Raw genomic sequence first — 15,070 nt, 5'->3', positions numbered from 1 at the left:
AGTTGTTGTCGTATGGGTCATATTGGTCGGGGGCGGGGGCGGGGGGGGATGAGTGTCCACAGCAGATTCAATACGACGATACAGAAGAAAGGCCAACACTTAGTCACCGAGAATGTTTCAATGAACGTACTTGTTCATGTTCACGGGAACCTGAATGAGTGAGCCCAGGTAATGGTAGGAAAAGCACGCCAAAAACCTGACAACACCGCCTCTCGTCTGACCTGCATCCTTACCACGGGGCCTGGGACGTCGGTGCGCTCCACACATCTTTTGAAAAGGGCCAAAATCGTCGATCGTTGGGTAACACTATACGCCTCTTGACAGCCACAGTACCAGTTTCTGCGTTGCTTGGGTCAACGACGATGTGCAGCATCCACTGTGAGCCATGACCTTTTCTGAAATTATTGGGGGAAGTGGTAACGAAACTATTTAGGCTGGTGTGTAGAATGTATGAGTCTGGCGACATACTATTTTACTTTCGGGAAAATATCGTCCACACAATTTCGAAGACTGCAAGAGCTGACAAGTGCGAGAATTACCGCACAATCAGCTTAACAGCTCATCTATCCACGTTGCTGATAAGAGTAATATACAGAAGAATGGAAAAGAAAATTGAGGATGTGTTAGAAGAGGACCGGTTTGGATGGAAAGGTAAGGGCACCAGGGAGGCAATTCTGACGTTGCGGGTGATCATGGAAGCAAGACTAAGGAAAAATCAAGTCATGTTCATAGGATTTATCGACCTGGAACAAGCGTTCAACAATGTAAAATGGTGCAAGATGTTTGAAATTCTTAGGAAAATAGGGGTAAGATATAGAGAAAGACGGGTAAAATACAATATGTACAAAAGGCAAGAGGCAACAATAAGAGTGGAAGACCAAGAACTAAATGCTCCGATTGAAAAGAGTGTAAGACAGGGATGCAGTCTTTCGCTCCTACTTTTCAAATTATGCAGCGAAGAAGCAATGTCGGAAATAAAAGGAAGTTTCAGGAGTGGAATTAAAATTCGAGGTAAAAGGATATAAAAGATAACATTCTCTGATGACATTGCTAACCTCAGTGGAAGTGAAGAAGAATTGCACGATCTGCTGAATGGAATGAAAACTCTGATGAATACAGAATATGGGCTGAAAGTAAATAGAAGAAAAACGAAAGTAATGTGAAGTAGCAGAAATGAGAACAGCGAGAAACTCAACTCGGGATTTATGACCACGAAGAAGATGAAGTTAAGGAATTCTACTACCTAGGTAGTAAAATAACAAATGACTGACGGAGCAGGGAGGGCATCAAAATCAGACTAGTATTGGCAAGAAGGGCACTTCTGGCCAAGAGAAGCCTACCAGCATCACACATAGGCCTTCATTTGACGAAGAAATTTCTGAGAGTGTAAGTTTGAAGCATGGACTGTGGCAAAGCCAAAACAGAAGAGAACCGAAGAATTTGAAAGGTGATGCCACACATGAATGTTGAAAATTAGGAAAGAAATGAGGGAGTTCTGCGCAGGATCGGAGAGGAAAGTAATATGTGGAAAACATTGGCAAGAAGAAGAGACAGCATCGTAGATAATACTTTTGCAAAGCAACATTGTGCGATTGTAATGTACTAGGGCAAGTCAATTATTATCCGCAAACTAGTTATAAAATTTTATTGTAGTCAAATAGGAAACTTACAAGAACATCATTTTTCAACATAGTCTCTTGGTCCAGTGTTGTACAAGCTTCTTGATGCCCTCATAAAAGAAGGTTCTCGGTTGAGCTGCGAGCCAGGAATGCACCGCTTCTTTGACTGCTTCGTCCGAGGCAAATCGACGGCCCCTTAGTCTGTTTTGAGTGGACCAAACAAATGATAGTCAGAAGGGGCAAGATCAGGACTATATGGAGGACGGTCCAGTACTTCAAATTTGAGTTTCTGGAGCGTTTCAGCAGTGTGGGCAGCAGTATGCGGACGGGCATTGTTGTGCAACAAAACAACACCTTTTGACAGGAATCTTCGGCGTTTGCTTCGAATTGCAGGCTTTAGCCTGGCAGGAAGCATCTAACTGTAACGTTCACTGTTCGGTTGTTGTGCCCCTTTCCCCATGATGTTCCAGTACTCGACCTTGTGCGTCCCAAAAAACCGTTAGCATCAGTTTTTCTGCGGACGGTTGGGTCTTGAACTTTTCCTTGCACGGCGAATTTAGATGTTTCCATTCCATACTCTGCCGTTTACTCTCCGTCTTGTAATAATGGATCCATGTTTCGTCACCAGTAATCATCCTGTCTAAGAAATTGTCCTCTTCGTTACCATAGCGATCCAAATTTTTTTTGCAGATGTCCAAGCGCATTTGTTTATGCAGCTGTATGAGTTGTTTTGGAACCCATCTTGCACAAACTTTATGAAACCCAAGTCTGTTGTGGATGATTTCGTAGGCAGAACCGTGACTAATTTGCAGGCGATGTGCCACTTCGTCAATAATTAATCGCCTGTCTAAGAGAATCATTTCACGTGAATGCTCAATGGTTTCTTCATTTGTGGCGGTAATCGATCGTCCGGCTCCTTCATCGTATGTAACACATGTGCGACCATTTCGGAATTTTGCAATCGATTCGTAGACACTCAGTTGTGGCAAAACGCTGTTCCCGTATTGTACCGAAAGTCTTCGATGAATTTCGGCCCCTAATATGCCTTCCGACCACAAAAAACGGATCACTGAACGTTGTTCTGCCGGCCGAAGTGGCCGTGCGGTTCTAGGCGCTGCAGTCTGGAACCGCGAGACCGCTAGGGTCGCAGGTTCGAATCCTGCCTCGGGCATGGATGTGTGTGATGTCCTTAGGTTAGTTAGGTTTAACTAGTTCTAAGTTCTAGGGGACTAATGACCTCAGCCTCCCCCCATGAACCATGGACCTTGCCGTTGGTGGGGAGGCTTGTGTGCCTCAGCGATACAGATAGCCGTACCGTAGGTACAACCACAACGGAGGGGTATCTGTTGAGAGGCCAGACAAACGTGTGGTTCCTGAAGAGGTGCAGCAGCCTTTTCAGTAGTTGCAAGGGCAACAGTCTGGATGATTGACTGATCTGGCCTTGTAACAATAACCAAAACGGCCTTGCTGTGCTGGTACTGCGAACGGCTGAAAGCAAGGGGAAACTACGGCCGTAATTTTTCCCGAGGGCATGCAGCTTTACTGTATGATTAAATGATGATGGCGTCCTCTTGGGTAAAATATTCCGGAGGTAAAATAGTCCCCCATTCGGATCTCCGGGCGGGGACTACTCAGGAGGACGTCGTTATCAGGAGAGAGAAAACTGGCGTTCTACGGATCGGAGCGTGGAATGTCAGATCCCTTAATCGGGCAGGTAGGTTAGAAAATTTAAAAAGGGAAATGGATAGGTTAAAGTTAGATATAGTGGGAATTAGTGACGTTCCGTGGCAGGAGGAACAAGACTTCTGGTCAGGTGACTACAGCGTTATAAACACAAAGTCAAATAGGGGTAATGCAGGAGTAGGTTTAATAATGAATAGGAAAATAGGAATGCGGGTAAGCTACTACAAACAGCATAGTGAACGCATTATTGTGGTAGAATTTTGCACAGAGCACAACTTAATCATAGCTAACACTTGGTTTAAGAATCATGATAGAAGGTTGTATACATGGAAGAACCCTGGAGATACTAAAAGGTATCAGATAGATTATATAATGGTAAGACAGAGATTTAGGAACCAGGTTTTAAATTGTAAGACATTTCCAGGGGCAGATGTGGACTCTGACCACAATTTATTGGTTATGACCTGTAGATTAAAACTGAAGAAACTGCAAAAAGGTGGCAATTTAAGGAGATGGGACCTGGATAAACTGAAAGAACCAGAGGTTGTACAGAGTTTCAGGGAGAGCATAAGGGAACAATTGACAGGAATGGGGGAAAGAAATACAGTAGAAGAAGAATGGGTAGCTTTGAAGGATGAAGTAGTGAAGGCAGCAGAGGATCAAGTAGGTAAAAAGAAGAGGGCTAGTAGAAATCCTTGGGTAACAGAAGAAATATTGAATTTAATTGATGAAAGGAGAAAATATAAAAATGCAGTAAGTGAAGCAGGCAAAAAGGAATACAAACGTGCAAAATGGCTAAGCAGGCATGGCTAGAGGACAAATGTAAGGATGTGGAGGCTTATCTCACTAGGGGTAAGATAGATACTGCCTACAGGAAAATTAAAGAGACCTTTGGAGATAAGAGAACCACTTGTATGAACATCAAGAGCTCAGATGGAAACCCAGTTCTAAGCAAAGAAGGGAAAGCAGAAAGGTGGAAGGAGTATATAGAGGGTCTATACAAGGGCGATGCACTTGAGGACAATATTATGGAAATGGCAGAGGATGTAGATGAAGATGAAGTGGGAGATACGATACTGCGTGAAGAGTTTGACAGAGCACTGAAAGACCTGAGTCGAAACAAGGCCCCCGGAGTAGACAACATTCCATTGGAACTACTGACGGCCTTGGGAGAGCCAGTCCTGACAAAACTCTACCATCTGGTGAGCAAGATATATGAAACAGGCGAAATACCCACAGACTTCAAGAAGAATATAATAATTCCAATCCCAAAGAAAGCAGGTGTGGACAGATGTGAAAACTACCGAACAATCAGTTTAATAAGCCACAGCTTCAAAATACTAACACGAATTCTTTACAGACGAATGGAAAAACTAGTAGAAGCCGATCTCGGGGAAGATCAGTTTGGATTCCGTAGAAATACTGGAACACGTGAGGCAATACTGACCTTACGACTTATCTTAGAAGAAAAATTAAGGAAAGGCAAACCTACGTTCCTAGCATTTGTAGACTTAGAGAAAGCTTTTGACAATGTTGACTGGAATACTCTCTTTCAAATTCTAAAGGTGGCAGGGGTAAAATACAGGGAGCGAAAGGCTATTTACAATTTGTATAGAAACCAGATGGCAGTTATAAGAGTCGAGGGGCATGAAAGAGAAGCATTGGTTGGGAAGGGAGTAAGACAGGGTTGTAGCCTCTCCCCGATGCTATTCATTCTGTATATTGAGCAAGCAGTAAAGGAAACAAAAGAAAAATTCGGAGTAGGTATTAAAATCCATGGAGAAGAAATAAAAACGTTGAGGTTCGACATTGTAATTCTGTCAGAGACAGCAAAGGACTTGGAAGAGCAGTTGAACGGAATGGATAGTGTCTTGAAGGGAGGATATAAGATGAACATCAACAAAAGCAAAACGAGGATAATGGAATGTAGTCGAATTAAGTCGGGTGATGTTGAGGGTATTAGATTAGCAAAGTAGTAAAGGAGTTTTGCTATTTGGGGAGCAAAATAACTCATGATGCTCGAAGTAGAGAGGATATAAAATGTAGACTGGCAATGGCAAGGAAAGCGTTTCTGAAGAAGAGAAATTTGTTAACATCGAGTTTAGATTTAAGTGTCAGGAAGTCATTTCTGAAAGTATTTGTATGGAGTGTAGCCATGTATGGAAGTGAAACATGGACGGTAAATAGTTTGGACAAGAAGAGAATAGAAGCTTTCGAAATGTGGTGCTATAGAAGAATGCTGAAGATTAGATGGGTAGATCACATAACTAATGAGGAAGTATTGAATAGGATTGGGGAGAAGAGAAGTTTGTGGCACAACTTGACCAGAAGAAGGGATCGGTTGGTAGGACATGTTCTGAGGCATCAAGGGATCACCAATTTAGTATTGGAGGGCAGCGTGGAGGGTGAAAATCGTAGGGGGAGACCAAGAGATGAATACACTAAGCAGATTCAGAAAGATGTAGGTTGCAGTAGGTACTGGGAGATGAAGAAGCTTGCACGGGATAGAGTAGCATGGAGAGCTGCATCAAACCAGTCTCAGGACTGAAGACCACAACAACAACAACAATGACCTCAGAAGGTGAGTCCCATAGTGCTCAGAGCCATTTGAACCATTTGAACGTTGCTCTTCTTTGGTGCAAATAGACAGCGGAGCAGCCATGATTAACAGCACGGCAGCGATAACAAAAATAACCTAGCAGCTTGAAAATTGCAAAGATAAAACAACAAATAAACAAAGCATGTGTCATCAACGTAAAACGACAGTACAACCAAAATAAATAAAAATATAACTAAATTGCGGATAATAATTGACTTACCCTCGTATTATACTGACTTGTATTTGAAGTAGATGGTACATCAGAATCATCACATGGTATCTGCAAAGCATCTATAGACTCTTCTTCTTTAACATCAGTTGTCTCTTGATCTTCTTTGGAGAAAAGAATTTCTTTTGGTTTTAATGTTAACACTTCCTCCCTTTTCTGCTTGTATTGAGAAATTCTTCTTCATTCATCTTCTTACGCCTTCCGCTTTTTAATTAGTCCTCTGTGCTCTAGTAGATCCGGCAACCCTGTCTGAAACTGTCCAACATACCCAATCTTCGATCCTTGACCTATAATAGGAACTAGTTCTTTGACAGGGATCTTCATAGCCCTAGAACAAGAGTAGCAGATGTGTATTTCATATTTACAGTCAGCATCTCCGGGACACAGACCCTCAAATTCTGAACATAGCTTAATCTTCCACATGTAACTTAGGATGTCAAAGAACTTGTCTAACGTTGCTATGAAAGGCTCTTTCATTTCCAGTTTTCCTCTACCAAGTGATATATTTTTGGTCTTTTCGTAGTTTTCTTCTGTCTTCTTCATGACAGTGACTCTGGAATTTAAAACTGGCACCACAAAACAAATGTTTGCTAGCCCCCGCTATTCAAGCACCTTCGGATAAATATCCTTCTCCGCTCTTTTGGCAAAACTCCTTATCTCACAACATCAAACAGAGTTGGGAGTTTCGAAGGCAGCATTTCTCGACCAGTTCTAGTGACGTTACTCATGTGGGTGGTAGTTGTCAGTCCCGTCGTCATTTTACGAGCCATGGTTCCGAATTTTCAGGTTTGCAAGTAGAAGAAACTATTTGCTCCTGGAAAAATAAAGAGAAGAAAATGACGCTATTTGTATGATATTAGTAAAAAGACACTCTGCTGCAAATGAGTACAGCTAGTTTAAAAACTTTTACGGGAGGCATAAAACAGCTCACGGATTTTATAGCATATCATTATCCTTATATTAGAAGTACAGCTGGAAATAGTGATAAGATGGCACTTCTTGAAAGAAGACAGGTCGCTGCGAATTTTACATTAAACGTCAAAATATCGTGAAACTGAAGTATCTATGTACGAAGCAAAAGAGCTGCTATTTCTTGTATATATAATTAGGCATCGCTAACCAAAACACAGCTATATAATACATTTTTTTTGAAAAACGAAGACAAAATATTTGAGATGTCCTACTACATCACGCACATCCTGTGGGAAGTTGGAGGAACAAATGAAGACCACTGTGTAATCCCAATGATTCAAATTTAATCTATATAAAAAGAAGACGCTAAGGAATTAAACTGAGAAAGATTTAAAAATTGAGTTTCCCTCGCAGTGGAAGTGGAGGCTACGCGCAGCTGGAGAACCACCAAACAACTCTCATCTTGCCGTCTACCAACCTGCTTGTCGCAAGAACCCAAAATTGAGTACTTAATCGGCGGCAAAAAAGAGAGGGTATGAGAAATGACTGTATCGGGAAAGATATTTTCCACTGAGGCATTACATGGATCTGGTCTTCTTCCCAAACAACTCAACCCAACCCATTACATGGAGAGACCCATGTAATTTTATGTAAATTTAACGTCGCAGAAACGACGGAAAGCACAGAAATGTGCAGTTATCTATTTGTTTATTGTAAATATTGTTTACTATAAATAACTTCAAATCTAAGTAACACATGTAAATTAATTTTGTAAAACGTAATTATTATTCCATAAATAATATTTCAAAGATACAGCAGCAGTCATCCTGTGACTGATTGCGATCGATTGTAACCCCTCCCCCTTCCCAGTCAGACCATGTAAATTTACCTTATAGCACGCCTGGGAGGCTGTTCGCTCTCTTTGTTCCTGACCTCGACCTGCAGCGGACTGATCCTAAAACCTGACATCCAAGAGATTTAAATCTTTCGTTATTCCTGCCCCCCTCTGAATAAAACATTTTTGTGCTAAGCAGGCATTCTTACCACCCCTAAATCCTCCTCCCACCCTTGCGTCAACTGCCTAGATCGACCATTCTGTATTCTCTTTCAGGAAGCCTATAAAAGATTTTGAATAATTTAATTCAACTTTACCCATCCCACATTTCAGGAATAGGTGTGGTTTGATAAGTCTGCTAAAAAGGCAAGAAAAAACGTTTGTTTCTTACATAACTCACCTTATTCCTCGACATAATCTCCTTTAAGGGATACACACTTGGTCTAGCAATCCTGCAGCTTTTCTATGCCATCAGAAAAATGGGTTCTGTCAAATTCAATAACATGTTGACTGCAACGATCGATGCCTCATTTTACGAACATTTCTTAACAACAAGCCAAAGTTTCACGTTTGGGACCAGGAAGACGTCACTTGGGACTAATCCTGGTGAATAGGGTGAATAGGGAACCAATTCAAAGCCCAGTTCATGCACTGTCGTCATTCTTATCACTGATGTGTGGAGCGTTTCATTATCTTGGTGAAAAAGCACTTTTTTGTGTGTCTATCTTGCTCTTCCCTCAGCCAGCGCAATTTCAAACGATCCTATAATGAAGCTTAATAGGACCCAGTTATGGTTCTGGCTTTTTTCAAGTAATCTATGAGGATCAGTCCTGGGAACACCAAACAGTGCCCATCACCTTACCAACTGACGAAATGGCCTTTGCCTTCTTTGATACACTTTCGCCAGCTTTTGTTGATTATCCTTCGGCAGTCAATGCCGTTTTGACTCTGGTATGCACAAACAGATCTAGGTTTCATCACTAGTCGCAAATTGGTGCAAAAAGACTTGCGGATTGCGCTTAAACATCGTCAGACATTGTGTTGAATTATTGTGCGGGAGGAGCTTTTGGTTGACTGTTAGTAATCGCGGCACCCAACACTCACGCTCTGATCCTTCATAGCTAATTCTCCCTGCAGAATATTATACGCTAGCTCAGCAGAGACGCCCACAGTCTCAGCAATCTCAAGAATTTTTATTCGGCGGTCTTTCATTACCATATCACGAATTTTGTCAATGGTTTCCTTCGTTATGACCTCAGTTGGACGGCCAGAGCACGCTTCGTCTTCGGTGCTTATCCGACCACGCTCAGATTCATTAATCCACAAGTAAATCGTCTTCAGTGATGGAGCAGAGACCGCGTGAACTTCATCCATTTCTGTTTTGATTCGTGCAGCAATCCAATCTTTCAAATTAAAATGTTTCATAACAGCGCGAAACTGGGTGTTCTCCATTTTCAATAGCAGTCTACACATTAGCCAAGTCAGACGGCTGTCAACAGTTAACTGTAAGGGTATATTGTTGAAATTCTTTACACCGTCCTTAAAATAATCAAGCTTACCAACCATGAGCGCGCAACAAAAATATTCCATCCCTTCATGGTCATATACCAGACTTATCAAACCACCCTTATATGTTATGTAAACTGACTTATAGTTTATGAATTGTGTTAAAAAATAACAAGAAGGAAATTAACACAATCTCGCATTACAAAAAATAGATAGTACCAAAACTGTTGAATTCACTCATGAAATGCAGTGTTTTAGTACTTCCAGTTCAGAAAATTAAAGTACTGTGCTGTATTTAAAAGATGTGTTACGCATAAATCACTTGGGTGTGTGGTTGCGTCCGTAAGCGCGCTGCCGATATTCACGGACCTAAACGCAAACGCAATCGCCGAATGCTATGTGCGCACTCTTCCGCTCTCTGGTCGAGCTAGACGAGAATTGCTGCCAGAGTAATTACGCAGCCGTCGCCGGGTCAGCTGCAGCCGAGCTGCTCGCCGCCGCAACCAATCCCGCCTCGGGTCACCTCGACTGTCAAACGCACGCGCCACGCCGGCTGCGACGCGACACTTCAAACGTCGTTACTCGCTGCCTGCTAAATTTACCGTATGTTGCAACACGGGAATCGGGCATTTGTTACGCACGCACCAGCGACATCTAATCTCTGTACTGGCAAAAGGGTACTCTTGCAGAGCAACAGGCGAGACGGAGGAACAATTACAAGCCATACAATATGGTGGTATTGTCGGCAGCTACACCAGCAGAAAGAATAACACATAAAGGGCTAATGTGTGCTATGAAGATAGTCGTTTTTACTGGAAATAACAAATCAGTCAGCTACAACGTTGTTACTTTTACTTGGAGGTATTATCAAAGTAGTCGTTTATCCTGCAGTGAAATAGAAGTGTATAGTTCCTGTGAATTATTATGGCCGACTCAGAAGCATTAGTGGCAGAAAAACTGAGAGAAAATCTGGAATACATTTCACATAAATTCCCTCAGCATGTTACAGCGAAATGCGAAATGCAGGAAGATCTGCAACGGATAGGCACTTGGTGCAGGGAGTGGCAACTGACCCTTAACATAGACAAATCTAATGTATTGCGAATACATAGAAAGAAGGATCCTTTATTGCATGATTATATGATAGCGGAACAAACACTGGTATCAGTTACTTTTGTAAAATATCTGGGAGTATGCGTACGGAACGATTTGAAGTGGAATGATCACATAAAATTAATTGTTGGTAAGGCGGGTACCAGGTTGAGATTCATTGGGAGAGTCCTTAGGAAATGTAGTCCATCAACAAAGGAGGTGGCTTACAAAACACTCGTTCGACCTATACTTGAGTATTGCTCATCAGTGTGGGATCCGTACCAGGTCGGGTTGACGGAGGAGATAGAGAAGATCCAAAGAAGAGCGGCGCGATTCGTCACAGGGTTATCTGATAAGCGTGATAGCGTTACGGAGATGTTTAGCAAACTCAAGTGGCAGACTCTGCAAGAGAGGCGTTCTGCATAGCGGTATAGCTTGCTGTCCAGGTTTCGAGAGGGTGCGTTTCTGGATGAGGTATCGAATATATTGCTTCCCCCTACTTATACCTCCCGAGGAGACCACGAATGTAAAATTAGAGAGATTCGAATGCGCCGGCCGTCGTTCTTCCCGCAAAGAATACGCGACTGGAACAGGAAAGGGAGGTAATGACAGTGGCACGTAAAGTGCCCTCCACCACACACCGTTGGGTGGCTTGCGGAGTATAAATGTAGATGTAGAAAACAACTATGCAAACTTCGTGAGTTCTGCATAGAGATGGATCGTTCGTGAACTAACGGGTCCAAAGTAACGGTTTATCAAGATGAATGGAACGAGCGATGAACGAATTCTACGTAACGGTCTTTCATAGTTCACTTCGATCGCGGCTTTCTACTTATAGCTCCCGGGAACGGGAAACGGTCGGTCTCGTTCCCGCAACGGCAGGTCAGCCAGTCTCGTTCCAGCCTCGGTCACGATCACATCTGTCTCGGTCTCGCTCGGCCGGACTCGTTCTTCTTCGGGTGGCCACTCGTCGCAGTTCCACTGCCGACTGCTCATAGTTAGTTCAGTATAGAGTCGTTCGTTTCGTTCGCTGCGCACGCCCATTCTAGATCTGTTTCAAACCTGTTTTGAACTCTGAACCTCTGGTTGTTTTCGTATTCTATTCAGCGTCCATTACCAGTAATTAAAATGTGTTTTATAATTACGTATATTACATAAAATTACGTGGTATATAATACATACATCTTTTAAGGTAACAAAACGGCATATTAGCTTACTTCACTATTTCGATAAACAGCAGAAGAAAACTTGTAAAAAGGGAAGATTTTTTTCTTATTACACATGCAAAGGATGTCGGCACGGCACATACGAGTGGCCATTTTCCGTCTCTTTTTTTTTTTTTAATCCAAGGTAAAAGAGCATGTTCATTGTTATGGAAGGCAGACCGACTTACAACCGAATGAAGTCCGCGTTTCATAATCGAGTGTCTGGTGCCACATTTTGTAAAGAGAATATAACTTCCACAATATTATTTCAGTGGCACAGGGTGGCGCACGAAAAATCGGCCCTGAGTACTAGACTGCTCATTGTCGCCTACCAATCGTCATGTATTGTTTCGAAGTTGTTGTTTGCATTAGCTTATTTGTTATTTCTACACTGTCTAATTACGATATGTTTATCTATTCTGCTCGTAGCGGTCAACAAATCCTGCGTAAGTGACGAGCAGTCTGTACTCGGGGCCTGTTTTTCGTGCGACACCTTATATTATTTCACTGCGATCAGCCACATAACGCAACAATTGGCTAAACGAGAGGTTTTGTAGAACCACCAAAATTAAAAGTGTGTGAGAATTCAGTTATAAATAAAAACTCTGTACTCCAGGGCGGAGGCAAGTGCCCCCTCTTGGCGCCTTCCATCTTCAGTCACCTATGCTACTAATTTTCAGTTTTTCTTAAGGACCGTGTACCAAACAAAAATGAACGGTGAATGAGTAAAAATGAACGATTCCCAAAAAAGAGCGATGACCAGTGAACTAGTTCCCAAGTATGAACATGTTTGCCCATCTCTAGTTCTGCATCGTCAAATTTTTACGGTGCAATGAATGAGCCATTAAATTTCGGATGTGCAACCACTGTAATCCTGTTTCTTCATCTAATATTTCGGTCGTATATCTGCCGGACATTTTCTATGTAGACTGAACCTACAGTTCACTAAATGAATTCGCAATTGCGAATAAGGACATCCGTCAGCTGTAGAATGGAATGACGACCGGCCTGGACTCCAACCCAGATCTCCTTCTTATTGCGAGCGGTCATCTTACTTTTTTTTTTCTTTAAGTGGGTAGGGGTCTCAAGCCGAGGCCTGGCCACCACGTCCCGTTCCCATCCTCCAGGAACCAAGGAAAGTGTAGGGATCGTGGAGTAGAGGTGCAATGAAATCGTTTATTTATTTATTTTTCTTTTCTTTCTTCTTATTTATTTATTTTTGTCATTAATAGCACAAAGAATATCAGGAAACTGGCGTCACGCGAGGAGGAGGGCGAAGCAAGACGTCAGACTAAGCAGAACATTCGGTGACCTGTGCAGCTGAACGAAACCATAGATCGCCTTCGTGGATGTCGACTGCGCCGGCAGTATCACAGTAAGGACGTAGCTCAGTTCAAGGAAAAAGGCTGGTTCAAATGGCTCTGAGCACTATGGGAGATCTATCTGAGATCATCAGTCCCCTATAACTTAGAACTAGTTAAACCTGACTAACCTAAGGACATCACACACATCCATGCCCGAGGCAGGATTCGAACCTGCGACCGTAGCGGTCGCGCGGTTCCAGACTGAAGCGCCTAGAACCGCTCGGCCATACCGACCGGCCAAGGAAAAAGTGGAGGAAGTAAAAGAAAGGTTTGGTGCAAGGGCCGGTCGACAGGTAGGACTACGTCGACACAACGTCATGTGAGAGCCAATGAAAAGGGATACCGCTCAGTCAGACACATGATACAGACGTAAACCGCCACAGCACCGCGGGAAGGTTAGTGTGTCGTATCTTGTCTTGAATTGCAAGCCGTAACAAACAAACGAACCCAATGCCCCTAGCATGCGGCGGGACATGGATGGCGGAATAGGAAGTGTCTATGCTACGTCGGGGTTACGTGACACCAAATATACATTTACGTATTGTATTCGTTGTAGAAGATCGAGTGCTCGTAAACGGTGATCTAAGAGCCCAGCTCGTAGCTGGGAGAGGTGACGTCGGCAGTTGAGGGCAATTGTTCGCAGCAGATCACTTGCGAAATCGAGTCAAATGGTTCAAATGGCTCTGAGCACTATGGGACTCAACATCTTAGGTCATAAGTCCCCTAGAACTTAGAACTACTTAAACCTAACTAACCTAAGGACATCACACACACCCATGCCCGAGGCAGGATTCGAACCTGCGACCGTAGCAGTCCCGCGGTTCCGGACTGCAGCGCCAGAACCGCACGGCCACCGCGGCCGGCAAATCGAGTCCAAAGCATCGGATAATATCAACTACACGCTATGGAGCAGCACTTCCGCAGGAAGTCCCGAACTTATAGTCATGGCAATCGATTTACGGACGTTAAGGCAGCTACCTGTAACCCATGCCAGTGACTCCCTGACTTGAGCTCCGCTACGAGGAACTATGTCGAGATGGTCTGCACATGCAATGCAGCTGAATACATGGTCACCGAGAGACATCCCAGAGAGACGTTGACGGAGGCCGCATAGCAACGGTTCCACGGCGAATGCATACAACGATTCAGAGAGGGCAGCCTTGACGCACTGATCGACGGATCGAGATGGGAGGAGTAAGGCGGCCATTGTAGAGTACACGAGACGTATCTCCTTGAAGGAGACACATTTCGTCGTCGAAGGTAGCATTAGCGTAGCCCATATTGCGGAACACCCCTTCCAGGAAGTGGTGATCGACGCGATCGAACGCCTGGCTGAAGTCAAGAGCTGCCAAAAGTCTAGGCATACGCCGTGCGTGAGCAAGAGCGATTATGTCCCGATAGCGGTAGAGGGCAGTGTGGTACCTCCAAAAGAAGTTTGGTCGAGGGAAACCACGTACCGAGCTGTCCGTATAAGCCGCACAGACAACAGTCGGATAAAGATCTTTGCATCGCTGTTGAGAAACGTCAAGCGGTGATAATCGCATATCCGTGAGGTACCCCGAGGCTTGGGATGGGAATGAGGAAACTATCGAGGAAACCGTCTGCAATCGGTACGAAAGGTGACATAAAGTCTTGCCAAATTTCCGTCCACACTGGCACCCGAATGGGACGAGATGTCCGTCAGGGGCAGGCGACCCGCCTGGATAGCGTCAAGGACCTCATCCTTCGTGTCAGCAATCAGATCCATCGTCGCATCCACGTGAACCGAGCCGAAGGAGAGACTGGAGTCCGCCGTAAATTTTTCAGGTCGGTGACGCTGTTCAGAGTACAGCACAACATAATGTGCATGGAGGGCAGACCCAATACCTTGTTGAGTACCAAAACGCTACCTGTCGTAAGAACATTAATCAAATTCCTCCGACGGTGGCGTCGTTCCTCTGCGACATGATACATATATAAACGCTCTTGCACTAACCCATCGTGTGTGCGCGCCCTGACCATAGCTCCTTCAAGGTGGCGACGAGAG

Source organism: Schistocerca cancellata, chromosome 1 (genome assembly GCF_023864275.1).
Source record: "Schistocerca cancellata isolate TAMUIC-IGC-003103 chromosome 1, iqSchCanc2.1, whole genome shotgun sequence".
Lineage (NCBI taxonomy): Eukaryota > Metazoa > Arthropoda > Insecta > Orthoptera > Acrididae > Schistocerca > Schistocerca cancellata.
The sequence above is the reverse complement of the archived record's forward strand: the minus strand, read 5'-3'. Positions refer to the sequence as shown.